Here is a 19,200-nt window from a genome sequence, read left to right as displayed (position 1 = left end):
TGCAGAGTTCTGGTGAGTTTTTTTTCTTGTACTGTACAGCAAAGCTGGGAGAAAGCATTATGTTCAAGCATTTCAGCTGCTCCCATGCCAAAGTTAACTCCCCATCAGCAGTTAAATCTAATACTGTGGTTCTGTAGCTGATCACATCAGTGCTGCGCTGGTTTGCTCTCTTCTCCACCCAGCAGCTGTGGGCTCTTGTTGCTTGCCACTTCTGTTGCTCACCCCTCCATTTAATTCTCAGTCCAGCTTGCTGAACACCATCTCAGCAAGAAATGGCTGTTTTTCTGTTGGCTTAGAGAGCCAAGAATGGTCAGCAAGAGGACAGTGCCAAACATGGCGTGGAGGCATCTTGTAGGGGCAGGTGTGATCCCATGGGATGGAAGATCTGCTGGGCAGCTCAAACTGCCTGAGGCAGCATTCCCCTCTGCTGCACACTGCCAGCCCTGTAGGGCTGCTGTCCCACAGGCTCACAGCCTTCCGCGGGGAGATTCAAGGAGTATTCCCCATTGGGGGCCTTGGTAAGACTTGCTTGTCATTACAAAGAAAGACAGTGGCAGAGCCAAAATATCAAAACAATTGCAGAGGAAAAATAAAACGTGTTTTTGTTGTTGTTGTTGGTGGTGGTTTTTTAAAGGGAAGGAACTCCAGCACACCTTAGAAAGAAGATCCCTAATAAGATGCATCCTGAAATTAGACTTTTTTTTTTTTTCCCAAGCACCTCCTGGTCAGGCTGTGGTGAAGCAGAAAAACCACAGAAGGCAGAGCCAGGCCCGCAGCCGGGGGAAGGGCTGCAGTTCTGCTGCACCTCCACCGGGCTCCTCTGCTGCTGCAAGCACAAGAGCCCGGCCTCCTGCATGTTGCTGCTGGTGCTGCTCATGCCTGCCTTACCGACACTGGCAGGTGCCACGTGGGTTATGCTGCTCTTAGTATTAGTCCAAGTAAAATAAATCCTGAAATATTAAAACTATCTGAGAAGAAAAGGTGCCTCTGAGGTACTGGAAATGCTGTTAGATGGCACTGCTCTGTTTTCTGGTCTGTCCAGATGATAGGTTATAGATGATACCGAAGCTTAGAATTATACAGTGACTGCTGTGCTCAGTGCCCTCTGATTGAAACAGATTTCTTTTCCTATTCAAATTTATTTTGCGCCTAAGTGAAAGGAGACTTTGGTTTTATACATTCTCTCTGTTTTTCTAAGCGTTCATGAAAAACGTGACAAGATGTCCACTAAGGTCACAAATGCGAGCATAAATGCTGCAATTTAACATTAGTAGTTAGCAAACAAGATACCCTCGAGGTAAGAAGGCTGATAAAAAGAAGGCAGCGATGTATTATTTGAGGTCTATGGATATAATTTAGGCTTCGCAACAAGGTCAGAGTGATTTAATTCTCTTTACAAAGGTCAGTCCGAGGCTTGGCTGTACTAACCTCTGTGCTCTCCATCTGTCTGCGCTCCAAGCCAGGCACTTTCAGTAGGTGACTGTGTGCTCATGACTGCTTACAAACAAATTGAAATTATCTCCAGGTCTGAGCCCCCTAAAGTGTTTACTTGGAGCCACCCCTGCCTGGGAGTAACTTTTAGCTACATGACCTTACATGTGGCTGCTAAGACTGCTGGATATTCGTGATTTCCTACTGCTGCAAGTGCTGATGAGTGCTTGGCTTCATAAGCACACCATGTAGAGTCATAAACTCATGATGCAGGTTTATTCTATGGCCCTTGAAATACAGCTTTTTTCCAGCACTGGTGAAAGTATAATAGAGTTAAGTAAAAGGGGGAAGAAAACACCTGTGCAGTATCCACTTTCTCCAAAATGAGGAAAAATGAAGGAACTGGTGTTTGTGGACATCTTTATTTAATGGCCCGAGTCTTTTAACATTTTGTCTCCATAAACAGGGTATTCTTTAAAAATAATTGACAGGATAAAATAAATATGAAGCATTCTGGTGTCTGTTAGTCATTTTCTTGCTTCTTTTTTCACTTCGTGTTAACATTTCTGAATTCTCTTTCCACTTTAACTAGGAAACTGGTTTATTAATCTGAATGCAACAACTGGTGGAAATGAGGCCAGTGAATGCTTTGAGCTCGCAATAAATATTTAGCTCACTGATACAGCCACATAAAGTAAACAGCACTTGCTTTCATGAAAAAGGCTTGTAAATTTAGTGGAAGATACATTGCATTTGAAAAAGAGTACTGGTGATTGGGAGTAGAACGAGGTTATGAATTGATACTGCTTTCATTTTAGGTGACAGATATTATTATTAATTGATAAATTATATAAAATGCTGTGGAATGATTGAATGAGCTGTGCTAAGAAACCAAACAGGAGAAGCCCCTCACAGTGCTCTTTCTCCCCGAGGTAATGTAAGCCTTCTTTAGGCACAGCGCCCACATACACCAGGTTTCAGTAATTATTTTACAATCCTGTGATGAACGGCCATTTTTGAAAACGTCTCTTTCAAAAAGGAGGAATCTGTTTCTCAGCAAACAAAATCCAAATCCAGAATTCCAAAGTTAGAATAGAACCACAGCCTGCCTGCTGTAGACAGAGCAGAGGACACTACAGGCAGACGAGTGCAGGTCGGGAGGTAGTTTTAAGTCATGTTTTCACATTTCTGCCTGTGTCCTTTAGTTTAAGCATCACTCTGGTCACTAAATTCTAATCTCACAGAATACAGGCTTCTTTTCCCAAGTATCTTACAAACTCAGATATTGCTCTTGTGCGTGATGTGTGCTGAGGAATCACAGACAGCGTCTGATTCTCAAGGCTGTTTCAGTAACCCTGTTTTGCTTTGTTTTAAAGTAGGTGAAGACAAGGAAAGCATCTGTGCAGAGATTAGAGAAAGGTTTAGGAAAGTGGTAAGTGCAGAACCCTGGGTTTAGAACATTTGATGCCTGACCCCACACATCCATGCATGCGCGCACCCATGCATGAGCATTTCTTTTCTTTCTGACAGAGCCTGCTGGCGGCCAGCTTACTGCCTTTGCGCTCACCACAGGGCTTTAGGATACCTTGGCTTTTGGAAAACCTGGGCAGTGTGCTTGGAGCATGCCAGGGAATCTCTGCAAGTAACATGAGGAGTCACCCTTCCTCTGTGGGGCCCTGGGTCCTGCTGGCTGAAGGAGAAGGTATGTGAACTTGGGTTCTTTTCATGGAGCGAGTATGGTTAGAGTAATTACCATCTGTAGTATTGTTGTCTAGCTACAGGAGTATTAAGGTATTCATTACACAGGCTGTTTGCTGTAAAATGCTTTGTGGGTGAGCTTTTATTGCTCAGGAATGGTGCCAGATGGACAGTCCTGCGGAGCAAAGTCCTCGTGCTATCTGCAGAACAGCCATGGCACGGGCAGTGGCATGGTACATTTTCCTCCTCTGTCTCCCTCTCCCATCAGAGGATCTCAGGAGGCAGAGGATACTCCAGAACCTGTGCCTCCTCAAACAGAACAGCGTCAGGGCCACCTATTGGAGAAGTGGCTTTGGAGATGCTGAGGGCGCTGACGCCTCCACAGACCTTTTCCCAGGGGCTGCTTGGGATAAATCTTTTGGCAGCTTATGATTTCCCACAGGTGGTGGCAATGTTTTTGAGCAGTTGCTGCGCAAAGCAAGCACAAAGCAAGCATTGCATACGTTTCTCACTCCAGCATCTGCGGCCATAATAAACCCTCTAGAATTAGTTCTAACTCTCCCTTTAGTTATATGAGCATGAGGAGATGGACCAGCAGCGAGGAGCTGGCAATATCCGCCCTTGTGTAAATAGTGTGGCCACTCACGCAGAAGAAAATACCTGTTGCGTGTGATTCCCTAATGACAGTCCCTCCACTTTGTTTGCATCTCTCTCTGAGTGCCATACTGTGCTTATCAGATGCATCTATATTGCAGACTGCTTTGTAAAACAGAAGCACTTCCATACAAGCTTTCCACCCTCTCTGGCTCTTCCCTCTCCTGAAGAAGTGAGGCCAGGACAGACTGAAAAAGCCACCGGTAACAGCAGCCACCAAGAGCTGTGGCCACCCACTGTGTGAACAGGCTACTGGTCAGATGCCCAGAGCAGGGCTTGGTCCTTGGCCTCTGCCAATAGCCAGCAGTGCTGAAACACTCAGCTGCTGGAGGAAAGAAACCCTGTCTGTGTCTGGCAGGCATCTTGGGCTGCAGGACCATGCATGTCAGACTGCACCTGGCTCTGATAAGTGCTGTCAGGCAAAGCTGTTGTGTATTTGAGACAAAACCACGCGGCTTTGGGAAAGCAGTGAGGTATCTAAATTACTTCTTTGCAAAATCTCTGAAGTCTCTGTTTTCATGCTGCAGATTCTTGACCTGGAAGAGGTTCTATCATTCCTGTGACACAAGAACACACGTGCAAGCCTCTAGAACCAATAAAGCTCACTTTGTTCCCATCTTTACCTGGTTAAAAATAGTTAACTAGATTAAAAACATGTGGTTTCCCATTGTACTAGCAAATTAAGCTACCTTTCCCAGTCTAACTATGCCTGGAGGTGTTTTAATACCCAAGAATAAGCATCTCTAAGTTTTAGAATGGATAAACCCTGCAAAGGACAGGAGCAGCAGTTTTCTGCACGGCAGCGCCCTGCTGCAGCAGCTTCTTGGCTTGGGTGCTTTGTTTACTTCTGCACAATGTAACAGGGGAAAGAAAAAAATAAAAAAGAAAGATAATCTGTGACTCTCACAGACCTGTAAGTTTTTCTCAGCACAGCAATTCGTCCTGCTGTATGGCTTGGCCTCATGCTACTCTCATATGAAGCTGGTTTAAGGGCTCAGGTCCTTCCCAGAACATGCATTTCACCTTTGAAACCTTTTGCCACAAAACAAGGCAGCTATTTTTGATCATGCACTCATTGCATTTCTTCTTATGTGAGCCATGACACACTCCGTCAGGCCACTGCGTTCAATCTTCCGCTCCGGCATTTCATCTGTGTTAGTGATGGAGGATTTGAATCCTAATGCTGCAGTGGCCGTGGATGTGAGGTGCAAAGTGCCCAGCATGTGCTGTGCTGCAGCTATCGCAAGGAGCTTGTATGTTGTGCACATAACTCTCTAGGCAGCTTGTTTGCCCCAGCCCTAACAAGAGCACGATGGAAATGGGTACAGGCCTATCTAATGCCACCTTATTTGCCTTTCCTTCTTCCCTTACATCTTATTTACACTCCAGCCATGTTCCGAGGGAGCGCAAAATCTGCCCCTCGTTCTCCTTTTTGAAGTAGTGCTTTTAACAGATCAGTCTTTCAGAGAGTAGAAGTGTCAAGATGTTGGGCAGAGGAGGGCAGTTTATGCTTTGCACAATGGCCATGTGAAACTTGTGCTCCTTGAGTGGCTTGTAACAGCTCACAGCTCCCTCCCTCGTGCTCCTGTGAAACCCAGTTACAGCCAATACCTTCTGTTCATGTCCTCCACTTGCTCCACCCTGACTGCCTGGTTTGAAGGGCTCTGTGTGCTCCCAAAGGGCTCTCCTCTCCTCTCCTCTCCTCTCCTCTCCTCTCCTCTCCTCTCCTCTCCTCTCCTCTCCTCTCCTCTCCTCTCCTCTCCTCTCCTCTCCTCTCCTCTCCTCTCCTCTCCTCTCCTCTCCTCTCCTCTCCTCTCCTCTCCTCTCCTCTCCTCTCCTCTCCTCTCCTCTCCTCTCCTCTCCTCTCCTCTCCTCTCCTCTCCTCTCCTCTCCTCTCCTCTCCTCTCCTCTCCTCTCCTCTCCTCTCCTCTCCTCTCCTCTCCTCTCCTCTCCTCTCCTCTCCTCTCCTCTCCTCTCCTCTCCTCTCCTCTCCTCTCCTCTCCTCTCCTCTCCTCTCCTCTCCTCTCCTCTCCTCTCCTCTCCTCTCCTCTCCTCTCCTCTCCTCTCCTCTCCTCTCCTCTCCTCTCCTCTCCTCTCCTCTCCTCTCCTCTCCTCTCCTCTCCTCTCCTCTCCTCTCCTCTCCTCTCCTCTCCTCTCCTCTCCTCTCCTCTCCTCTCCTCTCCTCTCCTCTCCTCTCCTCTCCTCTCCTCTCCTCTCCTCTCCTCTCCTCTCCTCTCCTCTCCTCTCCTCTCCTCTCCTCTCCTCTCCTCTCCCTTCCCCTCCCCTCCCTTCCCCTCCCCTCCCCATAGCAGGTAGGAGCAGTGTCTGGGTTGGTTAGCTGAGCAAGAACTGCAATAAACAGGTTACAAAAGTCAGGGCTCCCAGCTGAATGACAACAAAGAACAACTCCAGCTAAGTAGGCAGAAGCAAGCTGTTATTTTGTTCTCTCGATGTTGTTGCAGTGAGCCCTGCCACAGGGAGTAGTGGTGTGGGCAGGAAGGGCTGCTGAGAGGCAGGAGCCAGGCAAGGCTGCCATGCCTTCCCCTGGGCTGGGCAGAGGCCTCCCAGCACCTGGAGCTGGCCTCACAGTGATGCACACAGCTCGCTCAGGAGCACTGCATCACCAGCACTGAGGCTGTGGTGCTGGCAAAGCCTCAGGTTCACTGGCAAACCAGAGGAAGTGGTCCCACTCTCCCACGTAGAACAGAAGAGGGTCTGCAGGCCGCTTTGCTGTCCACTGGGACGTTTCTGTGTCACGTGGGAAGATGGACCAGGCTTTTAATGTCTGAAATTAGAAAGGACACCCTGCTTAATGGGGAAAAAAGTACTGTGGGCACTTCTGCTGATAGATAAAAGAAGTGGTGATTAACAACGTGGGCAAAGTCCTGACCTAAGGTATGTTGAGCTGTGCCGATGCCTTTCATACAGACAGAGCTTTACAGCATTCTGCAGTATTGTTTATGTTACTATTAAAAAAAAAAAAGAGAGAGAGAGAGAAAGAAAGTGAGAAAATAAATGCAGTTACTTTCTGTTTCACACCCCCCACTCCCTTCCCCCCCCAAAAGAGCAGATGGCAATTCATAGCTCAAATTGTTTTTTAAGCCATTTCACATTTTATTGATAAGTACAGTATGCTCTTAAACAGCAACCCACACCCAGGCATTTCTGCAGAGATGACACGGCTGCTCAGGTAGCTTGGAAAGAAAAGAGCTTAGAAAATCTGCTGTGTCACAAAGGTGAATGTTTTTCAGTTACTTCTCATGTAGAAAACACTAAAAACAAAACAAAACAAAAATACAGACCAAAACAAAAACCAAACAAACAAAACAAAAAACAAAAAAACAAAACAAACCTACTTCTGGTTTCAAATGATTTCTAATTTGGAACACCACAAACAACGCAGTGCAGTCACTGGGTTTGTGATTGGTTCTACTGGCTGATCTGGGTAGAAGAAAAAACACTGCTTAAAGTGCTGAATATTCTTTATATTTTTAATGAGCAGTGGTGTGCATAAATTGCCACTGGGAAAAGCAAGGAAATATTCAGCAGCTCTATTTGGGGAAGCTTTGGTGCTTTAGAATAAAAACTGTTAGTAATGGAAAATTCTCACCATCAGTAGTTTTATCCGTTAGAGTACGAGAGTGCAGAAATAAGGAAGGAAGGGAGTTTTTTTGTTATTAATTGACACTCATTTTTAGCTGGCATGTGGTGGCAGGTCTCGCAAACAAACCGTAGGCTGCACAAAATGCAGATCAGATCCAAAAGTTTTGGAAATGTACTAAATCTTTGTAACACTGCAGATAGGAAGTGTAATAGTAAACTGATAAATTGAGTATATGTATTTTTTCAGCTTAATTCACAGTTTCTTCCTATTATTTTTTACAACCCATGGAGATAAAGCAAAACAAATTGCTCAGAAGAAAGAGAAATGCATTTCCAGACACATTCTCCCATTAAGTAATATCCCTCTCTGGTACATTCATACTGCCAAATATCAATCTCTACTTTTTCTACTCTGCATCCGCAGCCTGTTGTTGGCTCTGCAGATACTGCACGAGCCGTGTGTGTGCAGGAAACTCTATACAATAATTACAGCGTGCACAGATTAGATCGTCATTATAATTTTGCATCATCTGTTATGTAATCTCAAGACTGTTGCGAGCTGAGAAAACGCGGTCATGCTACAATTCTTGGGAAGCAAAAGCAAATCGCGGATTGTAGACGAACGTCCTGGCAATTAAGGAACCCACACGGAGATGAGACGAGAGCACGGGACGCGGCGGTTGTCCGCGGGGCGAACACAAGCGCGGCTGCTGCCGGGGAGGGAACGGGGGAGGGAGCGCGTCGGAACGCCTCGGCGGGCGGTGCGGAGCGGTGCGGGGCGGTGCAGGGCCGCGGGGCACGGCGCAATTCCGCTTGGGCTCTGGGGGCGAGGTGGCGCTGGGATACAGGTGCAGCGGCAGAGCGGAGAAGAGGGAAGAAAACGAAGCGCGAAGCGCCGATTGATCGCGGGAGCCTCTTCTCGTTTGCAGACAGAGAAACGCGCCCGAGCGAGCCGGCAGTCGGTGCCGGGGTTCGGAGGGAGACGGTCCTCCCGATCCAGCCTACCCGCGGCCCCTCCAGCCTGCTCACAGCGGCACCCCGGCATCCCCGAGGAGGCGAATAAAGGCCTCCTCTGAACGGGGGAAAATAACAGAAAGAAGCGACAGAGATACAGAACCGAGGACGTAGGGAAAAGATGGAGCGAGCTGCAAGGAAATAAATAAGAAGTCGAGTAAATCAGATCAAATCGCCAGGATGCATTCCCAACAGCCAGCTTTATAATTTCCAGGTGTTGGGGAAAGCCGTTGTCTTATAGTTTATAAATCCCTGCTGGGGAAGGGAGGGGAGAATCTTTGGAGGTGAAGGAAATATCAAATCAGAAGCCTCTATGTAGATTTATGATTGCATAAGAGGCTCGGTCGTCTCCATATATTGAAATGTGCTGATCTTCCTGTGACTGCCCAGCCCTCCGAGGGAGAGAGCCGCTCGATTTCGTCTTGATCAATGCTGCCTGTGAAGCAAGGAGGAGGAGAAGGGGGGGACCAGGCTGGCACCAGATGGAGCAGGGTCTAGGGAAAGGTCAAGGTTAGCTCAGGCTGCTATTGAATCGGTTGCAGCCTCACAGATAGATCTCTGCCTCGGAGGCACCCACTGGGGCTTCTCAGAATCAAATCTAATAGAAAAGGCAATCACAGAATGAAATCGTTTTATCTGAATGCTAAAATTGTTATTAGGCTACATTAGAGAGACACCAGGCATGTGATTACCAAAAAAGGAAGCATGCCTACCAGTTTGTGACCGAAATAAAAACTGTGAATGCGTTGATGCCATCAGCAGCGTGCAAGTATAATAGGTAACAGGAGAGTGGGACAGGGAGAGATGGGTGTGTACAGTGAGCAGATTAGCATATTTAAATATATGTACATATCTGCACGCAATTTTCTGCGTATGTGTGCGCCGAGGAGGGGGCACGTTGGTAGAGGTGCTGACAGCAGCACTTGATTTTCTCAAGCCTGGCAGAGGCTGTGGTCCTCAGTGCGTGGGGACGTCTGGTGCTGGCAGTGGCTGCAGGCACGCATCAAGCTGGGCATCAAGCTGGGCGCTGCCTCGAGGAGACATTTGTTGGCCCTCCTGGCAGGGCTCTGCCTGCAGCCACATGCTCTCACTGCACTGCAGCACCAGGAATTTGCCTCTCGACCGTAAGTCTTCCTTGAGACATGGAATGAAGGCATTGTCTGAGGCCTCTCTTTTTCCTTGTCTCATGCAAAACTCTTTCTGCAAGGAAATGTCATTAGGTGCGTACGTGTGCACACGTCCAGCACATGGTGAGAGCACACACGTGTGTGTTTGGAGCAGTGATGCTGTCAACTGGCTTCCAAAGATCAAAGTGAACTCTTCCCAATTACCATCTCCTACACGTTAATGATTTTTTAACCTACAGCACAGACATATAAGAAGGATTTAGTCTTGTAAAATAAATGCTGGCTACACTAGATTAAACACAATGACTGCACTCGAAGGGTTAGTAAATTCAGAATTAACAGATCATCCCAGCTTGATGCAGCTACTATGGATGATTTAATATGCAGTGTAAGCAGGTTGACAGTCAGCTCACAGATGCAGATAAGATCAAACAGTCTCTCGATTCAGTAGATCGAATGGTTGTGCCGTGTGTCTGGAAGGTGGGTGACAGCATGTATGTGGCAGGGGCTCTGGTAAAGAAGGGCCTTGATTCCCAACTGCTGGATGGTGCCCTTGTTTTGCTATTGTGCAGTCAGCCTTTTCCAGCAATCAAATCTGGAGATAACGTGGGAAAAAAAGAAAAAAGAAAAAAAGAAAAAAGAATAAAAGAAAAAAAGAAAAAAAAAAAAAGTCTTAAATCTAGTTCAGGGAAGTTACCCGCTCCATCTCTCCCGGAGGTGGATCTACCCACAAATCCACAGGTGGATTTGTCCATCCGGCAGCCTCCATCTCCTTCCCAGTGAGGCCCGGCTCCGCGGGCAGGAGGAAATCCCGGGGCAGCGGCAGCTCCTCACCCCTCCAGCCCTCCGCGTTCCGTGAGTGCAGCGCCGTCCCAGCGCGGGCTGCCAGGCAGCTTCCACGGCGGGGAGCCGCGGCGATCGCGGAGGGATGGAGCCCATCCAGTGCCCACAGTATCAGCCGCCTCGCTTCTCTGGCTTCGAAGTAACTTTGGCGGCTGATGTTCTCCTTCTCGGTCTCCTATTTAGACAGGGACTTCAAAGTTTGTGCGGAGGCTGGTAAACAATGAGATGACAGAGAGGACTCCAACCGTTTTTATTAATTAAAGCGTCAGTGCAACACCGATGTTGGTCTAACAGCAGTCAGATCAGAATCCACTAAGGAGTGAGTGTTTAACTAAGAATTGAACTTTCACTTCAACATATTTTTTAACTTGGAAGCCAGTGGCCGCTTTTAATCCTTCCGATTCCGAGTTAGAAAGGAAAGGGCCCGAGTGTGGCTCAGCCTCCCGTGCTTTGCCCCAGCAGCGACGAGACGCGGAGCTCCTTCGGGACGCTGCCAAAGAGCTGAAAGGCGCAGGCACGCACCGGAGAGCGGCGGGGAGAGGGGAAGGAGAGGGGAAAGAGAGGGGAAGGAGAGGAGAAGGAAAGGAGAAGGGAAGGAGAGGAGAAGGGAAGGAGAGGAGAGGGGAAGGAGAGGGGAAGGAGCTCTCGGAGCGTGGAGGGCGGGGCCGGGGGCGACGGATCTCCCCGCGGAGCCGCCCGGCGGGAGTCCCAAGGCGGAACCAGCGAAACCAGTTATCTGGCGACAATTTACATATTTATGGAGCCTCCCGCCGTTCTCCCTGATTACTTCACTGGCAGAAAAGGTAACAGAAAAAAAAAATATAAAACCACCACAAAAAAAAAAAAAAAAAAAAAAAAAAAATCCGGGAAAAAAAGAATGGTACGTACACGGTGGCTCTGAGACAAGAGCGGTCCTTGTAAAGCCCGGGGCAGGAAATGTATTTACCGAGCAGTTTTCTGGAAGCGCAGTTATCAGTTTCTTTAAGATCCAAGGCTGAAGATGTGAGGTCCGTGAATAGGTGCAAACTGCTTGAGAAACGTAGTGATCATGGCAGGGGAAAACAATTAGTCAGGTCATATTCACCGAAAACTCACATCTAAGCAGGAGGCAATCCTGGGAGAACGGGAAAGGCAGTCAATAAACACTTTAAAAGTGTAGTGTCATGGTGCGTGTGTTTTTCAGTCCCACTCGTAAGCAACGTGCAGAAGTGCAGCACGGCTTTGAATAGAAAAGCTAATTGGGTCTCAATAGAGAAGAGTTTCGTGTTTACTGGCTTTAAGTACAACGGCTGTTTCAGGCACACCTCGGCTCCCAGGCACTTTTGACCTTTCTCGCAGGAGCGGCGGCAGCTGTGTGCCCATCCTATGCATCGCACACCTTCAGCTCTGGGCAGCAGAAGTGCAGTGCCAGGAGCTGCGCAGCTCCTCATCCCCTGAACACATCGCTGTGTGGGAACACAGTGCCCCACGTTGCTGGGGTGTAAACGTGAGTGCGATTGCAGTGCACGACGTTGTTGGGGTGTCGAGGAGAGCGTGGTCGCAGCAGATGCGTCACTACTGCAGCGTTCAGACCCAACTTCTCACTGACACAGGTAGCAAACAGCCTGTACGCCTGGCAACGCGACACAGTCTGCATTTCCCTTGCATTTACCCACAGCAACAAGCACTGCAATGAGAGACTTGTTTCAGCACACAGGCTATGGGTCGCTCTCTTTGTGTTTACATTTGTTTCTCTATAGGTATGCAGAAACTTAATACAATAGAGCAAGGTAAAGTTTAAATTATGAATACATTAATTTCAGTATGGTAATATCAAACATTGCGCATATTTTTGATTTATGTATTTAATTTCCCTTGCTTTTTTTTTTTTTTTTGCTTTTTTTTTTCACTGCCGGGAAATAGTTGCTCACCAAACAATAGCATTAGCACAATAACTCCCAGCATTCAGACTTAATGCACATCAGCTTTCTGTGCTAATACTATACGATACGCTTGCACGTTATTCTAATGAATGAAATCTTATTCATACTGGCAGTGGAAGGCATTCTTCTCGCTACAGTCAGAATTCATACCGTACTGTAAAAATTATATGTGCTGACAATAACAAATGGTAGCAAAAGTATCCAAACTGCTGAAAGAAGTGTGCTTGTATCATGCTTTATTCACCATCACTCTCGCTATGCCTCAGCACGGCATCTTTCTGTGCAGCTTTGGGCTGTATAACACTATATCAATTTGACTACAGAGAGTTGCATTAAAATATTTCAATTAAGTCGAAATTCTGCACACGGAGTTGCACAGGATGAATATGGCAAAGAAAAAACCCCACAGCAAAGCCGTTCTTGTTTTTAAGATAGCAGAAGATCTCTGCTATCTCAACAGTTCTTTGTTTTCCATCTAGATGGAGCCTCACACAAATGGCCCCACGTTCTAGACAGCACGTGTATTTCTTCTTTGCTGAACCTAAAGGATAAAATTAAGTGTAATCTACAACAGTAATACAAAATATCGAGAATGATGATGTGAAATTTCAGCTAAATGCATTGTTAGTAACTAAAAACCTACCTAATAGAGTTTATTTCCAAAAGACACCATCTTAACAGAATACTTGGCCTCATGCTTACTGCAGACTCGGAGTACAGCTGATGCGTCAGATATGCTTACGGGTTTTTCGGTGCCCAAGTCCAAGCAGATTCCTCAGGCATGGGATGCACTGAGCAGGGTTAGAGGAGAGAATCCTTTCCACTGTACTCTGCATCCCTGCTGTCAGTCAAGCCAGATGTGCTGGAGAGTGCGCAAATGGACTGAATCTTTCCACATCTCCTGTAGCAAAACTAATTCCTCAATGGAATTTTTTTTTCTTTCTCTCTCTTTTTTTTTTAATCACTGACACTTGTATTGGGTGACTTGGTCATGAATTAGTTTTGTTATCCTGGAATTCTTATTTAATTTGATGGAAATGTAGTTGGATTTATTTTCCAAGACCAAACGTTTGCAATTCCATCCTCCTTCCCGCTGCACCTAGAGTGGAGCTTTCTGAATTTCCTGTTAGCCCAAGCTCTCACCGCCTCTTGGTCTGTTCTTTCAGGGAAGCATGAAAAGCTTATCGTGATGATCCTGAGGGAAGGCTGATCTTAAACAACTACAGTTTGAAAAGACTGGTGCTGCCCCACGTGTGTCATTTGGCCAGGAGCAGACCAGCTCTTCCCATCTTGCCAGTTGGCAGACACTTTGCAGTGATTGTGTGCCACTGCTTTTAAACTTTGGGGTGCACTCCTGCTCACCTGTGGGAGTGATACACACATGCATACAGAACAGTGGCTGCTGGCACCAGTGCCTGTCAGGTAGCAGGGAAATAACTCCAGCTGCAGTGAACTGGAACCAGGAAACAAATTTCTTGCTGGCATGCCTTGATGCCAGGCACTGGTGACTGCTGTCCTTTCTTAAAGTTGCAGGTCAAGCCCCACAGCACAGCTGTAAAGAGCCAGACTCAGCTTCCTCTTGTCTTGAGCCTTACCAGGAGTTTGCTGGCTGCTTGTCTCACCCTTTTTCACCCATGCAGCATGCTCATCTCCCTGAGCTCAATGTCTGCTGGGCCACCAGGTTATGCCTGCCTGCCTGTGGCTTGAGCTGGCCATAATTCCTGGCCTTGGGCTATCTAGGGATCTCCCCAATCCTAGCAGCTAAAGTCAGAAAACCAATTAGAAAGTCACTTGGGTCAATAACATGAGCTCAAAGAATGACCTGCTCAGGTAAACGGATGACTCGGCGTCTCAAAAGATAGTGTTCATGCTTTGCAAACATTTACAAGGTTGGCAGAGAAATGTTTTGGGGTCTGGCTCCACTAGAGCAACCTGTCCATGGTCTGTAGCTCATCTTGCTGGCCTTGGGCTTGCCAGTATTTTCTGCTAGGGTCAAAGAAAATTCCAAGTTTGCACTCTTCCCCAGATGTGCATGCTCAGTGTCTCTGAGCCACAGAGGTTTGGAACAAGCAGAAAGTATCACTGAGAGTATTTTTAAGTAAAATTCTTTGTACACAAAGCCATACTTAAGGCCAGTGCTCAAAGTCAAGCAGCTGATGTCTTTCAAAGTGCACTCATGATGATGCCTGTTCTGATGCTAAGGTGCACATGGGACTCACTTCCACACATTTTGGGGAAAGAAAATGTCCCCAGAAATGTTAGGTCCCAAAAAACTGTTAACAAGGAAAACCAAGTGACCAATGCCATGACATATTTTTTCCTGTAGTGCACCAGAACTGCTTCAGGCGGCTGGATCAGGAAACACCCACCTTTCCCAGCAGCATGGTGTGAGCAGGTCTGACAGCGGGTCACCATGGGACTGAGGGACACAGCAGACACGATGGATGTGCTTTAGCTCCCTTCTGTCTGAGGCATTTCTATTCTGCTTATCTCACATATTCTGAGATAGATTGTCACACTTCTTCTACATGGTCTCGGTCTGCATATGTCCACACATGGATCTGTAAGAGTGACACATGTGCCCCATGAACTCTTGTGTTGCTGTATAGTTTTAATGCATGTACCTATATATGTGCTGTTCAATATGGAGCTTCAGAAGAGCTAGAAGTACCACATTCATACCCTAGATGTCAGTAAAAGAAAAAAACATTAGAACCCATTAAAATCATTTTATAAAGGCCTCTGAATCAAGCAGCGGGTTAGCCAATTATTCATAAGGTAATTCCCTATTTGGACTGGCAGTTTGAGTCCCAAGTTTCAGCTCAATCAAATTTACACAGCCCAAGTTATAACCTCTTCAAGATGGGGATTGTAACAGGAACACTGACAGACCTTAAATACTGTGCCTCTTTAGTAATGAAAGCCCTGCTACTTCCCTCGTACCGTGGCTGCTATACTGCTATAATTAAGATCGTATGGATTCACACCATACATCGATTCTAAACCCACCATGCTTAAATTGCCTTGGCTAGAAGCTTAGGATACAAGTTGTCAGGGGCGTGTTACATGCTTACGTACAAAAATAGAGGAGACCATAAATAAAATACAAAATAAGTAATAGTAAAATAACTTCTGGAGTAGTGAAAACTAAAACCAGACTTTGGCCAAAATGAAACATGAGATTAAAAGTGAGCTGTTACTGGCATCCTTTATAACTAGTGCCTCCCCGCCTGCCTACCCACGAGGATGTGTACACTTAGAGGAGGGGTTTGCAAATGAGTCTACATCCCGAGTGCTTTGTGCCATTCATTTTACAGCCATCCCTAGACCGCCCAGTCAAGGTTCATGGCTCCACTGTGCCCAGAGCTGTGCAAGCAGGAGCAGGCTGACAACCCACACCTTGCTGTAACCTCTGGAAAAACTCTCCTCAAGTTCAGCACCTTGTTCTGGATCCTGTCTAGAGCAGCCCATAACAAAATCTTTTGGTCACCTGATGCCCATATGTGTGTGATCCTGCACAGACTCGCTGCTGTGTGTGCAGTGCTTGCTAGTAAGTGCTTGCAGGATCAGAGCTTATTTTGAGCCCTTAGTAAAAAACAAAACAAAAACAGCAACAAAAAAGGAGAAAACCGAAAGCAGTGTGCCCATGTTGCTCGCCCTGCAGTACCAATGCACAAGCCATTTCTAGGACACGTGAGTCCTCTGCACATTCGTCGGGAGTCAGCTTGGTGCGATAAGAGTTCCACCCGTGGTGCCTCTGCCTGATTGAGGCTATCACTGGGTGAGGAGGGTGCCTGCGATGTTGGCCGTTATGTAACACGTGGCTCAGGAGGACTGGCATTGTTTTGGAATTTGTGTTTGGTTCTAATGTTCCATTTTGACATGTGAGAACGCTGCCATGAATGAATGACAGTTGGAGCACTGAAGTGGGAACATTTGCCCACCTAAGTTCCTGAACTCACCTGCTACCAAGTCTGCAGCTAAATCAGCAGACAGACAGGGATGGCAGCATGCAGCACATGCTGCATCACGCTCCTCTGTACCTCTAGGCCTCAGCGCCACACAGGGACCATGTGCCTGTCTGTGAGAGGGAGGCAGACCACACTTCCTCATTTGAGGCAGTCCCTTTATAGAGCAGCCTCCAGGCTCAGCTGGAAGGAAGGACCATGCTGCCGTTTCCAGGGCTGAGGCACCGGAGGCACACAGACATTCTCGGCAGGCATCCTGGGGCTCTGGTCTGCAAGGGGCAGGATGGGAGCCAGCTGAGGGGCTGCAGCATGTGGGCAGCCTCTTCCTGAGGCTGGACTCCCAGGTGAATGTGACAACCCTATGGCTCAGGCTCCAGCGCCAACCTCTGGGCTTGCCTGCACATGGCTAGGGCAATCAGGCACATTTTCCCAAGACTGCTCTGGAGCTCTGGAGCCAGGAGTCCATACCAAGGAGTGGATGATCTGGCTGGGGTGAGGCACAGCGGCAGGATGGCACGGCAGGGGAGGGCCGTGGCTGAGAGGGAGGTGACGCGTGAGTGCGCGCCAGTCCTGCAGCCCTTTTGCTGGGCTGTCTTTAGCGCTTGCCCAGTTTTGTTCCCACTCGTCCTCTTGCCTGCCGCATTTCCACAACTAGCAGTCTTTGAAAAATTTTAGCTGTGTTTAAGTGCTGCGTCTACGAGCGTTACTGAGCAGTGCCGTCACTTTATGCAGTAGGTACAGTGCGGACTGACCACGCGCCACGTGCCAGGGCGGCGTACAGAGGATGCTGTAGGAAGGGCAGCGCCTGAGGCCCCCCCAGCTCCTCCTTTCCCGGGGGCCGCTGCCGCTGGACCCCCGCCACCGCTGCCTGTCCGGCCGCGCCGGGAGCCCCGCAACCCCTCCCCGGGGCGAGGCGTGCGCGGCTGTGCCCAGGCGGAGCGGAGGGGGGGGGGGGGGGGGGGGAGGGGGCCCCGTGAGCCGCCCGACGGCCGCGCAGCAACAAGCGCAGGGGCCGGACCGCAGCTAAGCCCCTCGCAGGAGCTGTTTGTTGACCGCGTTCACGTTCAGAGCCCTGAAGCTAAAAGCACTTTACACCATAAAATAAAAGAGCTGTCTTTTTTTCTAAAAGGTTACGTCTGGAGGCCACGCTGCTCGTACTTCATACAGAAACTACTGAAGGGGCTATGAAATCCTCCATGATTTACACTCTCTCTCAGTGCATTAGGATATAGATCTACTCGGCGCTAAAAATACTGTAGAGTTTGTAACCGACGTGAATATATGTGCGTTATTTCAGAAAGTCTGTTAGAAAACTTGTCAACACGTTATAAAGCATAAACCAGGGCTCGGCCATTAAAGGCGGAGATCAGAGACAGAACCATACCTCAGGAAGCGCCGAGAAAAGTCCCCCATTCAAAACACTGCTGGCCGCGAGCTGACACCGGAGTACACCGAAGGGCTCGAGGAGAGCCGCGCTGCATCGTTATGGGGCACGGACCGGGCTGCGCGCCCCGGGCTACGGCGAATAATGGTCGCGGCTCAGGATTTACCGCCTGGCAAAAGCCGCGTTAGGGCTTGTAAATACAGTTATTCGTGTCCACGGCTGCTCGTTAAACAGCCTCCTTCCTTCCACTAAAGCGCAGCAAAATAAAAACCCACCTGCTTTAATAAAGCCCGTGGATACGGCGCTCTAAGAACGCCTCCCGACGCCTCGTTTCCCGGTCTGTTGTCGCCCTCTCGTCACATGACAGAGCGGCGCGGGGGGCGGCGGGCAGAGCGCGTTATTGTGATCAGTGCCGACAGCAGCGCCCGGCCGGCCGGCGGGAGCGCCCCGCTGAGGTACGGCTCCGCTTCGCCCGAGCTGTTGCTCCGTGCCGGCACTGAGGGCACGCTGCCGGCGGGACTCGCTCGCAGCCGTTCCCGAGAGCATCCGCACAATCAGCTGTCGAGTACGTCTCACAGTGCGGCCGGGGCAGTCACCGCTGGAATCTCAGCCGCGGTGCGGCGAGCCGGCAGGCTGAGGTGTAACTAAGTGATTAATTCGCTAGGAGCTTTTACAGAGAACCGATGGGACGCTGCCTGTTATTTATCAGAACCGGCCCTGGCCAGGCATCCCACCGTACGTGGGCTTCGGAGAGCGCACGGTTGCATAATGACTTGTAATTATTCAGAGCACTGTTAAATGCGAACTGCAGAACGTTTCAGAGGTAATAAAGTCATTACTTCTGCACTGCAGTTACCTCGAGAAGCTTGACACGCTCTATTATATACAAATCAAATCGTACGAACGTACCTGTGCCGCACACACCCGCCTGTTTATCCGCGCCCCGCACGGAGCACATGGCCGCACGGACACGGCCGCCCGCCCTGTGCGCAGAGTGACCGTGGCACCTGGAGCTCTCCGGCCCCGCGCCTCCTCCCCGCCTCGCGCCGATCGAACCCCTCGCCGCCCGCCGCTCCCGGCTCGGCTCGGCGGCGGGCCGCCCGCGGTTCGAGGTCCCGCTCCGACACGGGCTCGCCTCGCTCGGTCAACAGGTCCCCGCGCCGCTCCCGCGCTCCGTCCGAGCCGCCACCTCCGTTCTCCGCCTTCTCCTCCGTGCCGCACGCGGGTACTCTCGGCCCGGCGGTGCGGGCACGCCCGGCTCCCAAGCCCGTTCCCGCTGCAACCTGAACCCTCCCCGTGCAGGCGGCGGGGAAGTTGTGGCCGGCGCTGCGCATCCCCCAGCTGCAGCCGCTGCCCCGCGCCGCCGCTCGCTGCCGCGGGCTGGGCTCGGAGGGGTAGGCGACGGGGTCTCCGCTCTCTCTTCTCCCGCGCCTTCTCCTCCCGCTCCTCCGCTCGCGGAACTCCTCCCGCCACCCCCCCTCCCCCGCCACCTCCTCCCCCGCTCCGGGGCAGGCGGCCGGCTGCCGGCACGCCGCTCCCCGCCGAAGTTTGCCTCA

General features: G+C 49.4%; 1 long non-coding RNA gene across 1 annotated transcript; it reads right to left on the bottom strand.

Moving 5' to 3' along the window:
• Positions 1–10,229: 10,229 nt before the first annotated feature.
• Positions 10,230–19,095, bottom strand: LOC128076431 (uncharacterized). The gene is made up of 3 exons (XR_008204379.1): positions 14,662–19,095; positions 11,259–12,833; positions 10,230–11,161 (listed from the first exon to the last, which is right to left on the bottom strand). It is a non-coding gene; the product is annotated as an uncharacterized LOC128076431 (long non-coding RNA).
• Between the last annotated feature and the right edge of the window lie 105 nt (positions 19,096–19,200).

The sequence above is a fragment of the Tympanuchus pallidicinctus genome, unplaced genomic scaffold, assembly GCF_026119805.1.
Source record: "Tympanuchus pallidicinctus isolate F22 unplaced genomic scaffold, pur_lepc_1.0 scaffold1, whole genome shotgun sequence".
Classification (NCBI taxonomy): Eukaryota; Metazoa; Chordata; class Aves; order Galliformes; family Phasianidae; genus Tympanuchus; species Tympanuchus pallidicinctus.
The sequence above is the reverse complement of the archived record's forward strand: the minus strand, read 5'-3'. Positions and strand labels throughout refer to the sequence as shown.